The sequence below is a fragment of the Coffea arabica genome, chromosome 4c (assembly GCF_036785885.1).
Source record: "Coffea arabica cultivar ET-39 chromosome 4c, Coffea Arabica ET-39 HiFi, whole genome shotgun sequence".
In the NCBI taxonomy this organism is placed as follows: Eukaryota; Viridiplantae; Streptophyta; class Magnoliopsida; order Gentianales; family Rubiaceae; genus Coffea; species Coffea arabica.
The window spans coordinates 15,215,115-15,235,366 of record NC_092316.1 but is presented as its reverse complement, the minus strand read 5'-3'; the positions used below and the strand labels follow the sequence as shown (position 1 = coordinate 15,235,366).

Here is a 20,252-nt window from a genome sequence, read left to right as displayed (position 1 = left end):
GGGGAAAAGAAAGCACTTGAGATTCCAATCATGGAGCAAATTTCAACTTGCTTATGACAATGCTTCATAGTTCAGACATTAAGGCTGAAGTTATGACGTGCATGACACATTACTGGCGGGATGGAAATGAGAAAACCTTCAACTTCTATGTTTATCTCTTTTGTAGGACAGAAGCATTATCTTCTAACCCTATATTAATATGCCAAATTGCAAATCTATATGATATGCAGTTAGTGTGATTATCATAGTTGATATTGCATAGGATGATGGAGCAAAGTGGGATTAAAGTTAATTGCATATTAGGTGCAAAATTGTATTCGAAATAAATATTTGAGGATTGCTTTATGCTTCTCTCAAGTCTAAACTTAGTTTTCCTAAGTCCTATTTTAAGTAATTTTCCTTTATCTTTTATCATCTAAGCATGACAGTGCGTACACTGTCAGTGCATAGTAGACTAATCCATATAGTTACGAGAGGTGAATAATCAATTCTGAAGTAATTTTATTATCTGGAATTAGTCATTAGTTATGATAGGTCGTGTTCTACTGCAAAACCAAGACCTCCATAGGACCTTGAATAATTGTCATTCCGCTATCTGTCATGATAGACACAAGACCTTAAGAGAAGCAGAATATGAAAAATATATAATAACTAATAAATATGCACAACTAAACAAATAGGCCCCCAAGTTTTGGTTATGAAGCTGGATAGGGCGAAATTAACATTCTACTTTTCTGAGCGAACCTTTAAAAGGCCAAGGGGATGATTACCTGTTCATTGTTGTAGCTCAATGAGAAGGTCAATGTGTGGCTCAATATTAACAACTTCGGTTCCAAAAATTTGGTAACGATATTGATACAATAGATATGCAAATAAACAAAGAACCTAATCTTACTATTTCTATGGCCGGATTCTTCATTTACTTAAAAAAAGGGAAATGTTATTCGTAATCCCATTTTTGTTAATCACACTTTCACTATTATTTTTATCATATAATTTTCATTTATTAGACTATATAATAAAACAGATGGTGGGAGTGCAATTAATAAAAAATGGAGTGTAAATAACATTTTTCCTTAGAAAAATGAAATTAAGTCAACAAAACTAATCATTCGCTTGTGATGTCTTAAAGCACCATAAGAGTGTACATGAGTGTAATCAAATTGAATACTCTAGTTGTTAAGTTTGTTTATTTATTTTTCAAAAAAAATGAAAGAAAATTTTGTTTGTTTATTTTATTTTATTTAAAATTACATTTAGGAGTGACTAGTTTGTTTACCAAGTGAAGTTCGAGTAGTGTGAGTTATTTTACGTATAAATTGTTGATTTAACACTACTTAGGTAAAGTTTGAGCTAAACTCAAAACTTTAATGAACACCAAATGGTGTACATGTTTATTTTGGTTAGTTGAGGAATCATCTCAAACAAAACCCTTATTTAGTTGAATTAAGTTCAAGTATGAAATAGCTAAATTCATGTTTCAGCTTTAGCTTAATTCAAGTATAAAGTAATTGAGAAGAAGTGCTTATTTAGCTAAATTACATTTCAGTATGAAGTAGTTAAATTCATCTTCCGTCCTTAGCTAAATTCTTGTGTGAAGTAGCTAATAACAAACTCTTTTATTCAATTGCTTTTTTAAATTTGTCCTTTTTGGTTGAGAATCCCGTGCTAAAGGGCTGACATTGGCGAGCATATCCGCCAGATAGCTGAGTCATGAGGTAGGGTCAATTTCCTTCGTATTGGTTTACATAGATCTCCCGTAAATGCTTTAATTGCGTCAATAAAAGCAGGGTCAATGTTCATAATGTCCAACGCTTAAAGTTGAACACTTGAACTAAATTCGTATTTGATAACTCAATTCAGCGTTAAATTCAATGGATTCGAATATTAACATGTTAAAACGTATTTAATGATAAAAAATAGAACATCTAAATTAATTAATTGTTACTGAATTTTCTAAACAAAATTTACTCCAAATAATAAGGGTGCGTTTGATAAAATTATAGTCTAAAATCTGAAGTGTGAAATCTGGATTTATTAAGTTATTGAACTATTGAGTACTAAATATGATATATTTTAAGTATATATCACATTCATTTATCATTTATTTTTTGGAGTAAGTTTTGTTTAGAAAATCAGTGCTACTTAATTAATTCATATATTCAATTTTTGGTTATCAAACGCGTCTGAACATGTTAAAATTTGAATCTATTAAATTCAAGTACTGAATTAAATTATCAAATAGGGTCTAAGTAATAAGTTATTCAATTATTATTTAATATAATATACACTCAAATATATTAGATTTAGTACTTCATAATTTAATGAATTTAGATTTGAAATTTTAGATTTCAGTTTTATCATACGCACCCTAAATTAGGTGAAACCATTATTCTGGAGATACCAATAGTGTAGGAACATTAGTAGGTAGAAGCAGACTGCTGTAAAGGATTAGTGAAAACATAAATAGGAAAAAAAAAATTTTCTTGCATGTGCTGATTCCATAGCAGTGGAAGCAACTGTCTTTCTTAGAACGAGATTAATGAAGATAAGATGCATACTTAATGGAGATAAGATGCATAAACTAGTTATAAACATGTTAAATCATGTCATATTTATTAGGTGCTTTATCTATTCTGTATCCTAAGAGCACAAAATAAGCATACAAAAGAGGAGGAACTCATATTAAAAATCCAACACTATTATCTAACCTCTGAATTTGTCAACCTTAAAAATTTTTCACTCTTACAGACAAAATTACTTTGGCCTCACCTCTTATCTTCCTAGAAGAATCCTACTTATTAATACAAGTTCACAATCTTCAGCCCAGAAAAAACTATGTTTAGACAATCTGAAGCTCCTTTCTGTCAAGTTTTTTAGTAACTTGTGGGATGTTGTTTTGAAGGTTTATTGGATTGCAGTGAATACTTTTTTTTTCCATAGATAGAAGAAACACATACACTCAATTAGATTAGAATGCTCAGAAAGTCATCGCCAATTAAATTAGATTGCAGTGAATACTTGAAGAATGATAATTTTGCTATCACTAATAAGTTATTTTTAGTTGGGTTTTATTTTACCAAATTCTGTGACTTTAAGGGGAAGGAATGGTTTGAGTGGTTCAGAGAGAAGAAGCGTAAGTGAGAAGCCTGAAGTTCTAACCCTTCTTCTTGCACTAAAATTTAAAAAAAAAAAAATGCTGTAACTTTTAATTTAAATGATAAACTTAAAAACGGTGTGTTGAACCGATAATACCAGCTCATGAATAGCCTACCAACAATCAAGTTTTCTTTTTTTATTCTACTAAGTTAAGTGGAGCACCATGCCCATTAATGCTCAGAAAAGTGATAGACAAATCCTCCGTCTCCCCTTGAACTTTTGAGATTGAGACCTTGAAAAATTAAAGATAATCAATAGATAGGCACATTGTGCCAAGGGGACAAGTCAATTTCCACTTAATGTTCATTGATTAATGCTTCAAAAAGGAATATCCACGCAGCCAACCTTTTCTGCTCATTATCCCAAACTCACTTTTTTTTTTTTTTTTTTTTTTGTTTGGTGGACTAATCAAAATTGATGCTGTTTTCGATAATAACAAGGTCCCTTTGAGTATGACATAAGGAATTCCATCCATCAAAGTAAATCTGTTTCATTGCCTTGGATAGAGTGTTATTTGAAATATTATTTGGAATAATTACTATAGCACTTTTTGTGATGTGTTGTATGTGAGATAAAAAAGTGGTTAAAAATATAAAAAGATGGGTTGGAAAATATGTTTATGATGCAAGTGAAATGTTATTTGAGATAATGTGCTATCCAAACACTCCCACAATTAACCATAATAACAGGATCAATGAAAACATTAACGATGGTTAACAAAAATCCATTAATAAATAATTGTATGAATAGCAAGATAGAATTAGATTAAACCTCACATATACTGATACTTGAACTCAGAAACTTTAATTCATCTTGGTCCTAAATTAATGTTGCATTTAACCATAGTTGCTATGGAAACACTAGGCACAACTAGACGCCAGACCCCAGTCAAGGTTTCATTGAACTAAGACTCTACTAGACCCTACAATGACATTCCCCCACCTAACTGTCACCAAATGAGGAGATGAAGTGTCAAATCTGAAGGGAACTAACAAAATTTTTTGTTTTGAATTAGGGTTAATCATCAAACCCTAATGGATCCCCCTAAATATCCCCCTACAATTAGGTCCATTTTAGAAGATATTTTATGTATTAGCCAAGTGTTTGCCACTATCTATCTAGTTAAAATAGATAGAGATGTTTTGACTAAGGCTCATAACTTGGCAAATGTAACAAAGATTTTGTTACTTGCTTGATTAATGAAATTTACTTGTTTTGCTTTAAAAAAATTAGGGTTAATCACAAAAAAAAACCAAAAAAATTAGGGTTAATCACACTTCGCCCTTGTGCTTGGGGTAGTCACAGTTTACCCTATCGACGGTTGATAATTCACATTTTGCACCTCTTATGAAACAACATTAATACTTTTAATGGCCCAAAATTATAATTTAATACCAAAAATACCCTCATGCGTATTGAATGTTTATCCATTACTAAACCAGGATAGTGATATTTTTCCGAAAAAGCATTCATGCCTTCTAAATCATAAACAGAGTTAAATAATGCCTTTATTTAAGCTTAGATATGAGATTATTTGAAATAGTTACTATAACACTTTTTTTTATATGAGATAAAAAAGTTATTGAGAAGACAAAAAATTGATTAGGAATTATAATTATGATGCAAGCAAAATAATATTTGAAAAAAATATTACTATCCAATCTGGTTCGGTATTTCTCCATGCATCGTATCATTGTGCCAACAGCAAGGACCATTCTATTAAGAGAAAAAGTTAAAAGAGTCATGCCTTGATACATTGCTTCACTCATACCATGTCAAAAATTGAAGAGAATTTAGCATGATATCCAGTATGTAAGCTGGACCCATTAATTTACAAATTCAAGTCCAATTGAAGAGAAATACCCTACACCCGCACTTTATATATTCAAATCCAATTGAAGTGAAATATGTAAGAAAAGAAACAAGGGTTTTCAACGAGTTAAATTTTTTATGCTTTTGTTTGCCTAATAACCATGTTTAATTTTATAGTCGCCATTAATTTTTTTTTATGCTTTTGTTTGCATAATACCTAATAACCATGTTTAATTTTTATAATTGCCATTTCATTGCAATTCATATAATGTATAACAAGTCTGTTGATTTTCCATTCAACTGAGACTATTTACATCCAAATTCATTCCTTCGCAGAAAAGCCATTAAACCATACAACAATAGTATGAGGGTAGTTATGCCATTTTGGTCATTTTACTAGGAGTGTTGCCAATTGTAACATTTGATTAGCTTTCTAGGAGATAAAGTGTACATTTTTTACGTTCAAAGAGGTTATAACGTGAATATCCTAAATTATAGGTCGTTAAAGTTTGATTAAGGTTTTAAAATGAGAGAATCTTTTAATAACTGAATCTTTTGGTTCAAATTAAAGGTCTTCATGCACAAGTCTAAAGTTCCGTTTGATAAAACTGAATCTGAATTCTGAAATCTGAATACTGAAACAATTAATTTGCTGAATTTTAAGCACTAAAAAAATATATGAATGTCTGAATTTTAATGTTAAATCTATTTATACTGTTTGATAAATATTTATAGTTGAATGCTTAATAAGTGTATATTTATAGTTGAATGCTTAATATTTATAGTTCAACTGAGACTATTTACATCCAAATTCATTCCTTCGCGGAAAAGCCATTAAACCATACAACAATAGTATGAGGGTAGTTATGCCATTTTGGTCATTTTACTAAGAGTGTTGCCAATTGTAACATTTGATTAGCTTTCTAGGAGATAAAGTGTACATTTTTTACGTTCAAAGAGGTTATAACGTGAATATCCTAAATTATAGGTGGTTAAAGTTTGATTAAGGTTTAAAATGAGAGAATCTTTTAATAACTGAATCTTTTGGTTCAAATTAAAAGTCTTCATGCACAAGTCTAAGGTTCCGTTTGATAAAACTGAATCTGAATTCTGAAATCTGAATACTGAAACAATTAATTTGCTGAATTTTAAGCACTAAAAAAATATATGAATGTCTGAATTTTAATGTTAAATCTATTTATACTGTTTGATAAATATTTATAGTTGAATGCTTAATAAGTTTAATTTGACAATTTTGACCTTATATCCTTCATTCAAAAAAGAAATAGAATCTACGATTTAATTAGTTTAAGATTGTTGGGTATGAAAATGACAATATTTATTTTTAAATCAAATTACTATAAAAGATGAAATATATTATATGAGAAGTATGGAAAAGATGTGAAAACCATTAAAAAGGGAGAAAAGAGAAATTAAAAATCGTTAGATAGAGAATATTAAATTATTTAATTAGATAAGAATTTTGAACATAATTAACAAACAAGGGTAGATTTGGTAGATAAGATAAGGTATTTGAAGTAATTCTATTGATTCTTATCAGAATTAAACATTCAGTTAGGATTTTTGTATTGAAAAAAATACATACATAGGTTCAGCACTGCTTAACAAGTTCAGCAAATAGATTTTCATTTATCAAACATTCAAAACATATGAATGTCTGAAAAAATTCAGATTCAACACTTTTTTATGTTATCAAACAGACCCTAAGTCATAAAGTTCCCCAAACCCAATTTAGGATCTGTTTGATAACATAAAAAAATGTTAAATCTGAATTGTTTCAGACATTCAGATGTTTTGAGTGTTTGATAAATGAAAATTTATTTGCTGAACTTGTTAAGTAATGCTGAACCTGTGTGTATTTTTTTTAGCACAAGAATCCTAATTGAATGCTTAATTCTGATAAGAATCAACAAAATTATTTCAACTACCTTATCTTATCTACCAAATCTACCCTTATTTGTTAATTATGTTTAAAATTCTTATTTAATTAAACAACCTAATATTCTCTATCTAACGATTTTGAGTTTCTCTTTCTCCCTTTTTAATGACTTTCACATATTCTTCATACTCCTCATACTAGTGTGAATACCCGTGCTATGCACGGTAGTGATATTATTAAAAAATTGAAAATAAAAGAGTGAATTAAAAAAGGTTAAAAAATTGTACAAATATAATTAAAATATAATATCTGTCTAACAATAGTTTGAAATATGATAGAATGTATATATTATTCAAAAATTACCTTTTTCAGAAGATAGATCCTGAAAAAATAATAGAAATTTATATTAGAAAATGAATGATATATGAATAAAAATGAATGTAATTAAATGTTGTTAAAATGAAATACTTACAAATATTATGTATTCGATTTGATAATCTTGCATGAAGGTACGAAGACTCTTCACACCAATCAACTTTTAGTACGAATGCCAAAATTGGTGGTTTAATTAATTCTGTTGAATTTTGTGGAATGCGTACTACAAATGAAAATGCACGATCTATGCATGAATTGATTCGTTGGTTGAACAATCTATCACCATTATCCTGAGAATTAAGTACGTGCGAAATTCAAAATTAGTATTTTTTTTTACATAGTTTATAAATAGCATTATAAAAAATAAACATATATCAAGAAATTCTACTTTTCTTTGTAATTCTCTGAAATAAGAAGCATCACAACCAAATACGAATCGTGCTTGTCTGTCCTGTAGATTAAGATGCATGTTACCACTGTAATCTTTGATTTGTATGTTAACATTATACCTGTTTGACAAATAAAATGTTACATATAATACAGAAAAATTTGTTGAAATTAAAGGTACATGAAATTAATTACCTAACAACAGTGTCGATCACGTCATTACAATGCATATATACTGTTTTTGAAAAATGACTTTCACATAATTGTCCACAGTTTTTGCATAGCTCATAAAACATGTTTTCTATATTAATGCTCTGGATGTAAGTAAGTATTCAAAAATATTTAATCTAATAAGAATGAAAGAAGGTATAGGTTATGATTATAAATTTAAAAAATTTGTGCAGTAATTAAATTAAATATAGTAAATTTACTGTATGCATGATTGTATATTCGGATATTCATATTTTCTTTGAATTTGCTTTCAACAATGCTTATGATGTTGTAAAATTGTTTAATCTCAACCACGTAACTAACTCTCGAGTATATGTATCATTTTCAAACCTACAATTTTTTGAAATACATGTTGATAAGAGTATGAAAAAATATTAAAAGTTTGATGTAGTGTTACTGATGGAACTCACCAACTATGCAGGTATAGTATAAGTAAAAGTATTTGATTTACCTCTGAAATTTTGTACGCAAATATCACATGCTAGTAAAATATTAATTTTTATAGCAGACTGATATTATAGGATTTGTAGTATATTCAATAACTTGATACTCAAATCACCGATGAGGCAAAATTTGCCTAAATAAGGTTTACAGTGTCCTACCTACTTGAAAAAAAAAAAGCACTAAATAGCTCTAATTGGCATCGCAAGTTATGGTAGCGTGCCAATGGCATCTAGGCCTAATTTTTTTTGGGGTCAAAATCTGGTCCTAATTGATTCTGCTGTTTCTTGATCATGTTGTATGCTTCCGAATTAAAATTGTATTCAAGAAGCATGTGAATGAGCATTTGTCTTTAATGAAGGAGTAAAAAGGATTTCAAGTACAAATAACAAACTATAAACTGTTTATGAAGTAGATTATGGGAAAGTTTTAAATTTTAAATTTGACTGGTGATAGGGTTGATTATAACCCACTACTTTTTATGTATTAAAATAAATACAAAAATCTAGACAAAAATCTATAACCCACTACTTGTTTGGTTCTCAGGATTTTTCTTAGAATTAAATATAGTAAATCCCTTAACTTTACATTTAGCTACACTTTACCCCATCAACTTTACATTTAATTGCACATTTGTGATTTTTTTGAAACGTGATTGTAATTTGCAAAATTCATTTGTAAGGGTGGTTATAAGGTTAGTGTGGTGACAAAATATTTCTGAATTATAAAAATGTAACATTGTATTAAAATAGTATACGAATGAGCATTTGTTTTTAAGTAAGGAGTAAAAAGAATTTAAAGTATAAATAACAAACTATAAATGGTTTATGAAGTAGATAGTGGAAATATTTTAAATTTTAAATTTGATTGGTGATAGAGTTGATTATAATCCACTACTTTTTATATATTAAAATAAACACAAAAATCTAGAAAAAAGAATGAGAAGTTTAGAAGCCATTGAGAGGGTCTTTGACAAAAACCCCTTCCTCAATACATATAGATATAGATAATATATTTCATCTTTTATATTAATTTGATTTAAAAATAAATATTGTCATTTTCATACCTAACAAATTTAAATTAATTAAATCATAGATTCTATTTCTTTTTTGAATGAAAGGATATAAGGGCAAAATTGTCAAATTAAACTTATTAAGCATTCAGCTATAAATATTTATCAAACAGTATAAATAGATTTAGCATTAAAATTCAGACATTCATATATTTTTTTCAGTGCTTAAAATTCAGCAAATTAATTATTTCAGTTTTATCAAACGAAACCTTAGTTAGTAAGGATATTGGTTAGGTGATTGTAAAATTTCTAATTCGACTATCAAATTTTTCCCATTCTCCCTTCCCTTCAAGGCTTGAAGCCTGCCTTTTTGCTACACAAGTTTTTCAAACTTTCATTTAAATTGGTTTTGAGACAAGTTGAACTTCTTAAAGTTTAAGGATATTGACCAGGTGATCACGAGACCTCAGACTTTAGAAATATTGATTAGATGATCGCGAGATATCTGATTTAACTCAACTTCTTCCCTTTCTTCTTTCCCTTCAATGCTTGAAGTCTGCCTGTCTGCCATACAAGTTTTTCAAGCCTTCATTTAAATCGGTTTTGACAGACAAGTTGAACTTCATGAAGCTCGAATATATACCCGATGCCTGCACAATAAGAATGGCTAGATCCTAGAGGGTGTATACACCTATCGCAAAGATTTTTGGATAGCAGAGAAAATATCTTTGCTTTTAAAAAAAAAAAAAAAAAATTAACTCCCAATAAAAAAATACCCTAAATTATAACGAATTCCACCACCTAGAAAAAAATGAAGAATTTCCCCGCCTAGATCTATTAATCAATGCTTTTTTTTTTAAGTAATCCTACTTAAATCTAGCTCGATGTACTGAATTTAAGAAGTGAACAAGATCAAACCAGAACATATAAGTTCACCAACTAAATGAAACTTAAAAGGCTTCAATTTGCTTAGTTTTGACTAATCACCACTTACAAATCTCCTATCTACATCAATTTATCATCTCCAACAAGCAAACAAATATTTAAACCCAGGAAAAAAGGAAATTTTATTCAAAAACATCACGCATCATTTAGGACTTCACTTTCATTATTTGTACACGCCAACCACCTTCCAATTATACCTTCAAAAGTCACAAAACAAATCAAATTAATTAACGAAAAAAAAAACAAAGAAACAAACCCTATATACACTAAACCAAAAACACATAAATTAATTTACCATAATCACTAATAATTATCCAAAAAACTCATAATTTATAAGACAGACACCAAAATAATCATCTTGAGCTGTAAACACCTCATGCGCACAATAGCAATTCCAGCGCACGTTAAAGGAAATTGGGCCCGTCTTTGTCGAGGTCCATTGAGGCCTTCGCTGACGCCGGATTAACCGTCGCGTACCTAACCGAGAAATTCCTCAGGCCATAATAATCCTCTTCTCCGTCGCCGTAATCACCATTTTGCCCCGTCCCTTCGTCGAAGTTCAAGGAGTAACTCAGAGGGTCATATTGGTAATTACAGCCAAAGTTATTATTATTCCTCCGCCGCCCTGTCCGGCTGAACCGCCGGATAAAAGTCTTCCACCTCGGACCGGCGGCTATCTCCGACCACTCCCGGATTTTCTTAAGAGCGCTGATCCCCCGGGCCCAGAATGAATTCTCGGGGCTTGGATTAATCTCAAGGGACCGGGCCCTTTGCCACCAGTTTAATCCGACGGCCGGAGTTGAAGACCGGTTGGAACGCCATGAGAAGCAGAAACAGCAGCGTCGCTTCTGGAATAACCAATCCGCTGCTGCGTCGTCGTTTGCCTCTTCCGCATTTACTTGTGAATATTCCCGACTTTCCATCAACAAGAGTTCCAAGGGTTTGAAAAATTTGGGGAATTTAAGGTTTGTAAATTGTTTTGCTTCTATCGAACATTAACAATTTGTACATAGCCAGAGTGGTTTTGGAGTGGAAGCAGAAATATAAGACGTAACGGAATGGAGGAAAGTAGGTAGGTGATGAGAACCGGAACCGGAACCGGACAGTAAAAGTAAGTGGATTATTATTTGATACTAGAAAACTAGTAGCAAAATATTTTTTAACAAGGACTGGAGCTTTCTAGTCTTAGCGAAGTTGGACAACTTTCGCTTTCAGTTCGAGGAGATTCTTTTGAGTATTTTGGAATTTTTTTTAAAGAAAATAACCTGTTTCATCCTCACATTTCGTAAAAGTATTTTTTTCGTCCCTCATATTTAAAACGAAGCAAATTGGTCCTTCACATTTAAAAATCAAACTTTTACATCCTAGAAATAAACTCTCAGTTGTGAATTAAACCATCTAACAACCCAGTTACAAATTTTGGAGATAGAATTGATAGATCACTCGCAAAAACATATTTCTAACAAATAAATTAAAACAATTAAAAAATCTTAATTAAAATCCATTTGCTTCTTCAAAAGAACGAAATAGTGCTAAAGCTCTCAAGCACTAAATCCTTAAAGTTTAGTGCTTGAGAGCTTTAGCACTATTTCGTTCTTTTGAAGAATCAAATGGGTTTTAATTAAGATTTTTTAATTGTTTTAATTTATTTGTTGGAAATATATTTTTGCGCATGATCTACTAATTCTACCTCCAAAATTTGTAATCGGATTGTTAGATGGTTTGATTCACAATTGAGAGTTTATTTTTAGGATGTAAAAGTTTGGGTTTTTAAATGTGAATGATCAATTTGTTTCGTTTTAAATGTGAGGGATGAAAAGAATATTCTTACCAAATGTGAGGGATGAAACATGTCATTTTTTCATTTTTTTTTTCACTAAATTCTCCTAATGAAGGTTTTAGGCTAAGATGGAATTCGTCCTTCATCACTTTTTTTAACCAATTTAATCATCGGACTATTTTTTTTTTCAATTTAGGACCTCTGCGGTGATGTCATCACATTTTATATATTTCATGTGACCAGTCATAGGTAAAATTGTCACTTGGATCACATTTTTGGATTAAATTTGAGAAGTTTCGGCAAATATTGGATAAATTAGGTCTATGACCCAACCTGTGAATCGCGTGATCCAAAACTTGCCACATAACTTCTTTTTATACTTTAATACAAAAAAAAAAAAAAAAATCTTGAAACCTTTGGAGTTTCTCACTCTTGGTCATGGCTAGAGTTTATCCTTGCAGCTTCCGTAGAGATGTGGAAGAGGAAGATTTTGTCCGCTTCAACCTTCAACTTGACCTACAATATTTTTCTTAAATTTGCTCTTTCCGGCGATCACAAATCACCAACCCAAACTTCTCAATTCCTTTCCTTTTTAACTTTTTTTTGGAGAATTGACATGCTGAATTCTTCAGTTTGTATATTTGATTTATTAATTCTGCTATTTGTCCATCAACCAAACTATGAAATAACAAAAACACTCAGCGAAACCCATGAAGAAATATATCAATTCATGCTACTACTAGAAAAAAGAATAAGAAGTCTGGGACATGGACTCACTGATAGAATCAGGATTTTTTTCCTAAGAGGTCAAAATTTTTCCTAACAAAATTATCTTAATATGTTATGTTCAAAATAATTTTTATCAGTTAAATATATGACATCTAAAAACACCAAATATTAATTTTAATTACAAAGGTACGTCTATTGTATAAATATGTATTATAATCCTAACGAAAATTAAAACAAGAAATAATGTTTGATTAAATATCTTATAATATCAAAAACCACCAAGTCGCACATTATGAGAAGATGTTCCAATATCTCACCTGCGCAAAAAATATATATATAACTGTGCAATATAAACTATTTCAATTAAAAAAAATAAAAGTTATGTTAACATACCTTGAAATTTCAACCTCTTGTCTTAAAAGTAAAGTGAGGTTTACGCTCTTTCATAGAACTGAATTCATCTATGATTAAATCAGTATTAAATTTTTCAACAACTTCCTTTTTCTATGTATACAATTAGGCAATTATTCAAGAATTTATCTTCCATCTTGTTTCTTGATTATCTTCATAATTAACAATACCCATTATGTGCAATTAATACAAGAAGAGTGAGAATAAATCTAATCAATTGGACTAAATTGTATATTTGTACATGGGCCAATAAAGAAATTATTTTTATTTTAACCCATTGATAATTATGAATTGGGTCTTTTATTATAATATATCAAATTGGATCAATTTACTATGGACTATCAAATTATATGTTTATTTTTTTTTTGAAAATTAAATAATTAGCACAATAAAAAAATAAATAACTTTTTTTGAAGAAAAAATTAATTCAAAGATGGTCACAAAATTCTTTCTGCTACAATTGTTCACGAGATTGGCTCCATCATTCAATGCTTCACATCCATTGGGCTTCATTAACAAATTTCCCTCTTTGCCGGTTGGTTTCTCTTTGCAAAATTATTATAGCATCCTAATTTTATTGGAAACTTTTAGATCTGGGATCAAGATTCCGGATCCGGTGGTAGCTTTACTCCATCTAGGCATGCTAACGACCATCTGCATCTGTAGCTTTGTTTCCCTGTCTGAAGAAGTTCTCGGCTTTGTTTCTCTTTCTCAAACACACAATGGAAGGAAGAATTTGTAAGGCTTTTCGGCTTTAAAAATTAAAAGTGTACAAAAGGAACGCAGCCTATTTAATATCCTCACAGTGACCAGGTATGTGCTAGTTTTTGCTGCTTCTAAACCCTTAATATAGAGAGTATGACTTGATGTGACAAATTTACTCTTGACACATAAAATGTGTAAAATGTGATGGTGCTGCCGTAGAAATCTACATTGGAAAAGGTGAAATAGTTCAAGAACTAAATTGGTTTTTTTTTAAAAAAAAAAATTGAAGGACAAAATCAGTTTTAGTGTAAAAGTTTTAAGGACTAAGTTGGCAAATTTCCTAATATGAAAATTTAATATGGGCCACATATACCCTTAGCATGCTAATTATTTTGTCACCCTTTGAATTCCTAAATGGATTTTTCTAATCAGTGGTTCGTTCATACACCTAACTTTGTGACCACTAGGGTCAATCTAACGGTAAGGGAAAGGCTATTAGAGGCTTTTCCACTATAAGGTTCAGCGTTTGAATCCCATGCCTGCAATTAGGAGTTGAAAGGATATGGGGGATGAGAGGGCAAAAAAAAAAAAAAAACTTATCATATTAATATACACAAATATATGTACTCTCTTTATTTAGACACTTTCTTGAATTAAGTACACTTTTCTAAAAATCTAATATATGAAGACTAAAATTTCTCTTAATGAGTATTTATTAGACATCCATTATTCGAATCGTTGCTAGATATACCGTTCTCCTCATAATGTTGTTAAGACAATATGAGGGCTTCTTTATGATCATACAATGTCAATTACTAAATAGATGGTAACTAACTCCTATTTAATGTTAAAATTGGACTCAACCTTTGTCTTTTGCTACACTAATTTTTTTAATTCACACTTTTTTTTATAATAAAATAAAATAATTTTATTAATCATGAGATTAAATCTGCAACAAGTGCAAAACTAATAAAAGATGGAGGAGAGTTTCTCCATATACAAGAATCTAAAAGATTAACAGCATACTTAGTAAGGTTATGAGCAGGAACATTAAACGACCTAGAAATCCATGAAATTTCCCAACACATGAAATCTTGACATAAGACAATGGTATCATCAATCAACAAACCACATGATGAATCGTCAGATTCCAAATGGTCCAGCATTTTGATGACTTTTTGTGAATCTCCTTCCAAAACAATCTTATTGAAACCCAAACCATGTTGTAATTGAACAGAATGTTTGGCCATATATGATTCAACTACATTTGGTTTCAATATCCCAAGAATTTTTTTTGGAAAGGGCAGCAATGAAACTTCCTTTATCATCTTGGATAATAACACCAACCCCTGATGATTTATCATCCATAAACACAGTTCCATCAAAGTTTGCCTTAACAAAACCTACATTGGGTCGTATCCAATGACCTATTGATAACCTTGATTGGAGAGGGTTTGGTATATTGAACTTGTCTTTGGAATTTGATTCATGGAATTGATTTAGGAATGCTATGGACAGGGAGACCAAGCTAAGAGGATCTCTGGAGGGCCCATCAAAGATCACTCCATTCCGATTATTCCATAAATTCCAAAGAATAACACCCACCAATTCCATCTCTTTACTTGATAGTTGCAAAAGAAAGTTGGGAAACCAAGATTTAATCTGATCAGCCGATTGCAGTTGACCTTTCTGGCTCAAGAAACTAAGCACCCATGATTGCACAGCTACAGGACAAGTTAAGAAGGAATGATCAATATCATCAACTAGAGCGAGACATAAAGGGCAAAGGGTATCTAAATGGAGCTCTTTAGTATTGAGTTTTGTGCTGGTTAGCAGTATATCTTTACATGCTCTTCATAAGAAAATTTTAATTTTCTTAGGAAGATTCAAGTGCCAAAGCCGAGACCAAACACTTTGCTTTAGGGTACTACTACTTGATGGCAAATTCTCCCAATTAGAAGATCGCTGCTTGATCAAGTGATACGCACTCTTCACAATAAAAGATCCATTCTTTGAAAAGTGTCAGATTAGCTTATCCCTGTTTTGAGCGTCTCCAATTGGAATGCTTTGAATTAATTCAATCTCCTAAGGCCAGAAAATTTCCTGCAATAAGTCAACTCGCCAAGTCTTTCGTTCGTTGTCTATTAGGCAATCAACTGTGGAATTCTCTGACAACGCAGTAGACCGTGACGCGATTTTAAAAGTCGATGGCTGTGGAAGCCATCTATCTTTCCAGATTTTGATAGATTGGCCAGAACCAACTCGCCATCTGCTTCCTGCTTCAATATACTTCCTGACCTCACATAGTCCGCCCCAAGACCAGGAAGGCCGTGATCCTTCTTGAGCCTGGAAAAGTATTGGGAAAATATTTAGTTTTATATACCCGATGAAGAAGGCTAGATGGTTGTGTAGCAATGCGCCAGACCTGCTACATGTTCACATTTATAGAGTGTGTATTAAGCATAAGTAAGTTTTATTGGACATTTGCCAACTCAGCACTTAAATTTCACCTATGAATTCTAACAATTACGATCTTGGCTACATTATTGTTGCCCTTCTCCTAAGTGAATCTGAAAAGCATGAATCACAAAAGGGAAAATCGTTCAAAAAGTCCCTCATATTTTATCAAATGAATTTTTTCGTTTTTCACTTTTAAAATAGTAACTTTATATCCTTTATAAGATCAAGCCAGTAAAATTTGGTCCCAACATAGGCTTTTGATGATTTTTCCTAAAAATATATGCAACTCTAATCCTACTTTTAGCATTAGCTAAAATAGACAAAATATCCACGCATGTTTGAGTAAAATGACAAAATATTTGTCCTTGATATCTTCAAAGTAGGATAAAATACTAATAGAAAATGATAAAAATAAAGTTTATTCGATCTCTTTTTTAGAAAAGGATAAATCATTCAAAATATCCCTCGCATTTAGTTAAATAAAATTTTTCACCCTTCACTTATACAATAGTAACTTTACATCCTTTACAAAATTAAGTTAGTAAAATTTGATCCCAACCTGGGTTTTGACAACTTTTTAACTTGAAATTATCATGTAATCCGCATATAATCATTTTTTATGTACTAAAATGTCAGATCCCACTTTTTTAGTGAAATAAATGAATACAAATTGGATCTGATCCCATTTTTTAAGGAAAAACATGAATATGGTTAGGATCATATTGTACATTTTTAGGGGCAAAAATACATATAGATTAGGTCATTTTTTAAACTACAAATAGGATCTAACCTTTTTGCTTTTAAAAAAATAACCATGTGCAAGTCACGTGATGAATTTAGAGTAAAAAGTGGTCAAAAATTTAAGTTGGGATCAAATTTTATTGATTTAATTTTATAAAAGATGTAAAATTATTATTTTTAAAATAAAATCTGAAAAAATTTATTTTACAAAATATGATGGACATTTTGAACGATTTCCCTATCACAAAATTTACTACTAATATACGATTGATGCCCTTAGCAGTACGTTGGCCTATATTTTGTCTCTTAGTGCAACCTTTTCAATAAATTTGTCCCTATTGTTTTCTTTTTTCCTTAAGTAATTAAAGAGGTAGGAGGAAACAACAATAAAGTGATGCTTTAGAGTCGGGAATAATTTTTTGGTCTATTAAACTAAAAAAGTATCATTTTTTGATATCCCAAATTTAAAAAACTTATTACAATTTGTTTTTTCTAAAGGTATTTTGTTGAGTCAATAGTGGTTGCCTAATTATAAAAGCAACCGTGGAATTGGAAATTTTGTGTAGGTCGGTGAGATATGTTACGCCAAGAGCTTGTCTTGCTGGTAAAATTGGAAGCTTTATGGCAGTATTTTATTACACTTAATCAACTTCTATGTGATGGTACTATTTTGGATAAAGTGCAGGTCATCAAACTTTACAAAAGCCTCGTTCACCCATTCAACTATTTTTTTGTACCCAAATAGCCCATCGAACTCTTAAAATGGTTCATATTACCCATTATGCTAAGGTATGCTATGAAAACTAACAGAACTCGTGCACGTGAATGGATATTTCCATCATTTGCTCGTTGCACTATTTTGTACTCCATTCTTTGTTACAGGTGGTTTTGACAGTCAATCTATACAAGACAGGATTGTTCATTTGTTAATAAAGTATGCAAAGCAGAAATAGCTCATTTGCTAACAGAGTATTCTTTGAAGAGGCAATAAAGATTGATCAAAAACCACAAATATATACCCTAAATCGGGCGGGGATTTATTTCATCGAAACTACTTGTCTGCTACAAAATACAATAAAACTACTAGATTCATTCCATCGAACACCTTCAAGGCAACATTTCCTATTCCATTTAGGCCCCGTTTGACAAGTGAGTTTTTTGTGTGTTTATCTAAAATCTTACTGTAACTTACCGTAGAAGTTGTAGAAAAAATTTTTAAAATGTGTAAATTTTTGAATATTTTAAAATGTATAGTTTAAAAACTGTAGTTAAAGTTGTTAAAAAACTTATAGCAGACAAATTTGGGCGAAAACTTGCTTGCCGAACAAGGCCCTAGTTGTAACATGTACCGTAGAAAAGGCCACAGCCTTATCTAACCGACACTACATTCTTCAATTTCATCAAGCTGCAAAAGAGAAAGCTAGCCCCTTACTAATCAGTTGGGATCCTCCGTGCCATTACTCGATGTTAAATTCAGTGTCAACCTCACTTATCTTATAAGGATAAAAGAAATTTAAATAAATAGCATATAACAAGTTAAATAAACAGGACATTTAGCATAAACAACTGAGGATCCCAGGTGCTTACCAATTGACTCCTCAAGAAATAAATTGGACACAAGGAACACCTATCTTCCTACGGTTATAATCAACAACATTCAAGGGCGGAGCCAATGCCTCATAGTAAACGGAGTCAATCTTTAACATTGTAAGGTATTATTCATGAAATTGATCATTGGTCCGTAATAAGTAAATAGGTGAAGCTCTTGAGTTTTGATTTATTGGGGGTTGGTTTCATTAAAACTTATTAAAAATTACTCACATCAATTACATTAAAAAAAGGGGAAAAAATCAGTAGATCACTGCATTTTTTAAATGCAAAAACATGAAAATAAGATGATTATTACATCTATATTAAATTGGATCAAAAAGTAATCAACTAACAAGATTAATCTCTCATATAAATCAAATAACTAATTGCCCTTATCAAACACCTCCCTTCAATTAATGTTCAATTGTGGGTAAAAATTTATATGTTCCCAAATATTGAACTGCTCTTTCTATCTATGTTAATAAGACAAAAAACGTTAATTTTTGAGTTTTAATGTTTGAACCTCTAGATCTTTGGCACTTTTAATTTTATCTAATATTGACCCAAATGTATAATTTTTTTTTAGAATAAATCTATATGTACTAGTAATGTATGCCCTATCATGATTATGATTAGATGAATGTCACGTCAGTGAAATTTATATTTGAAATTCAAATTCAGCATAGATAGTTTTAATCGAAATATGATAGTGTATATATTATCAAGTATAAAAAAATAATTCAATTTTTTTTGGGATTATAAATCTACAACACATAGACAGGATATGGGATTTTTTGAAAATTAAGTGGGGACAGTTGTCCCAACTTGAGCCTATGTGGCGCAGCCCATGACAACATTCTTTCCCATGTTTTAGCAGTCCTAACTCTTTCAGTCAGCTTTTGCTCATTTCCCTGGAATTTATCAACATTTGGACCAAGTTTCTCAATTCTATCTCTAACATTCTCCAATTTATTTAGGACTTTTTCTCGATTAATTAATTTAATTGATTATAGATTCTAATTTTAAATAATTAATTTTTGTGATGTTCGTGGTTTCTTTTGTATTTTAATTATAAATTTTCTAATGACTAAAAAAATTAAAATTTGTATTCATGCAAAGAGTAGTTTTGTTTGATTATGATTATTCTCTATAATCAATTTTTATAATCAAATTTTGTAAAATCTAAAGTAATCGAGAACAAGGCCTTATTCTTCTCAGAGACCCGACAATATTTTCTTTAACTCTTTCACACATTTCTTCAACAATCAATCTCCAACATTTGCGTCATTCATTCTTCAATTTTATGAGAAAATAAAATGAATTTCAAACTAAGTAAATTTAGTTCCTTAGTCCTTTTACTTTGTCAACGCCACAAACAAAATACTCTCTTGCTTGGTTCGATGTGTCAAGAAAGATTTGACAGTGCTGGTCACATCAAATCCGCAATTGGGAAGATTTCAAAGATGCCTTGACATTTTGTAACGGGATAATTTCACAAACCATCCCTAAGGTTTATGATAATTGCATGAAGTGCCCCTCAAATTTTGGAAATTGCATGTATATTTAGGACTGCC

At 30.7% G+C, this 20,252-nt stretch overlaps 1 long non-coding RNA gene across 1 annotated transcript; it reads right to left on the bottom strand.

The window, feature by feature from the left end:
* Nucleotides 1–10,359: 10,359 nt before the first annotated feature.
* On the bottom strand, nucleotides 10,360–11,411 carry LOC113738777 (uncharacterized). The gene is made up of 2 exons (XR_011813101.1): nucleotides 10,636–11,411; nucleotides 10,360–10,459 (listed from the first exon to the last, which is right to left on the bottom strand). It is a non-coding gene; the product is annotated as an uncharacterized lncRNA (long non-coding RNA).
* Nucleotides 11,412–20,252: the final 8,841 nt, after the last annotated feature.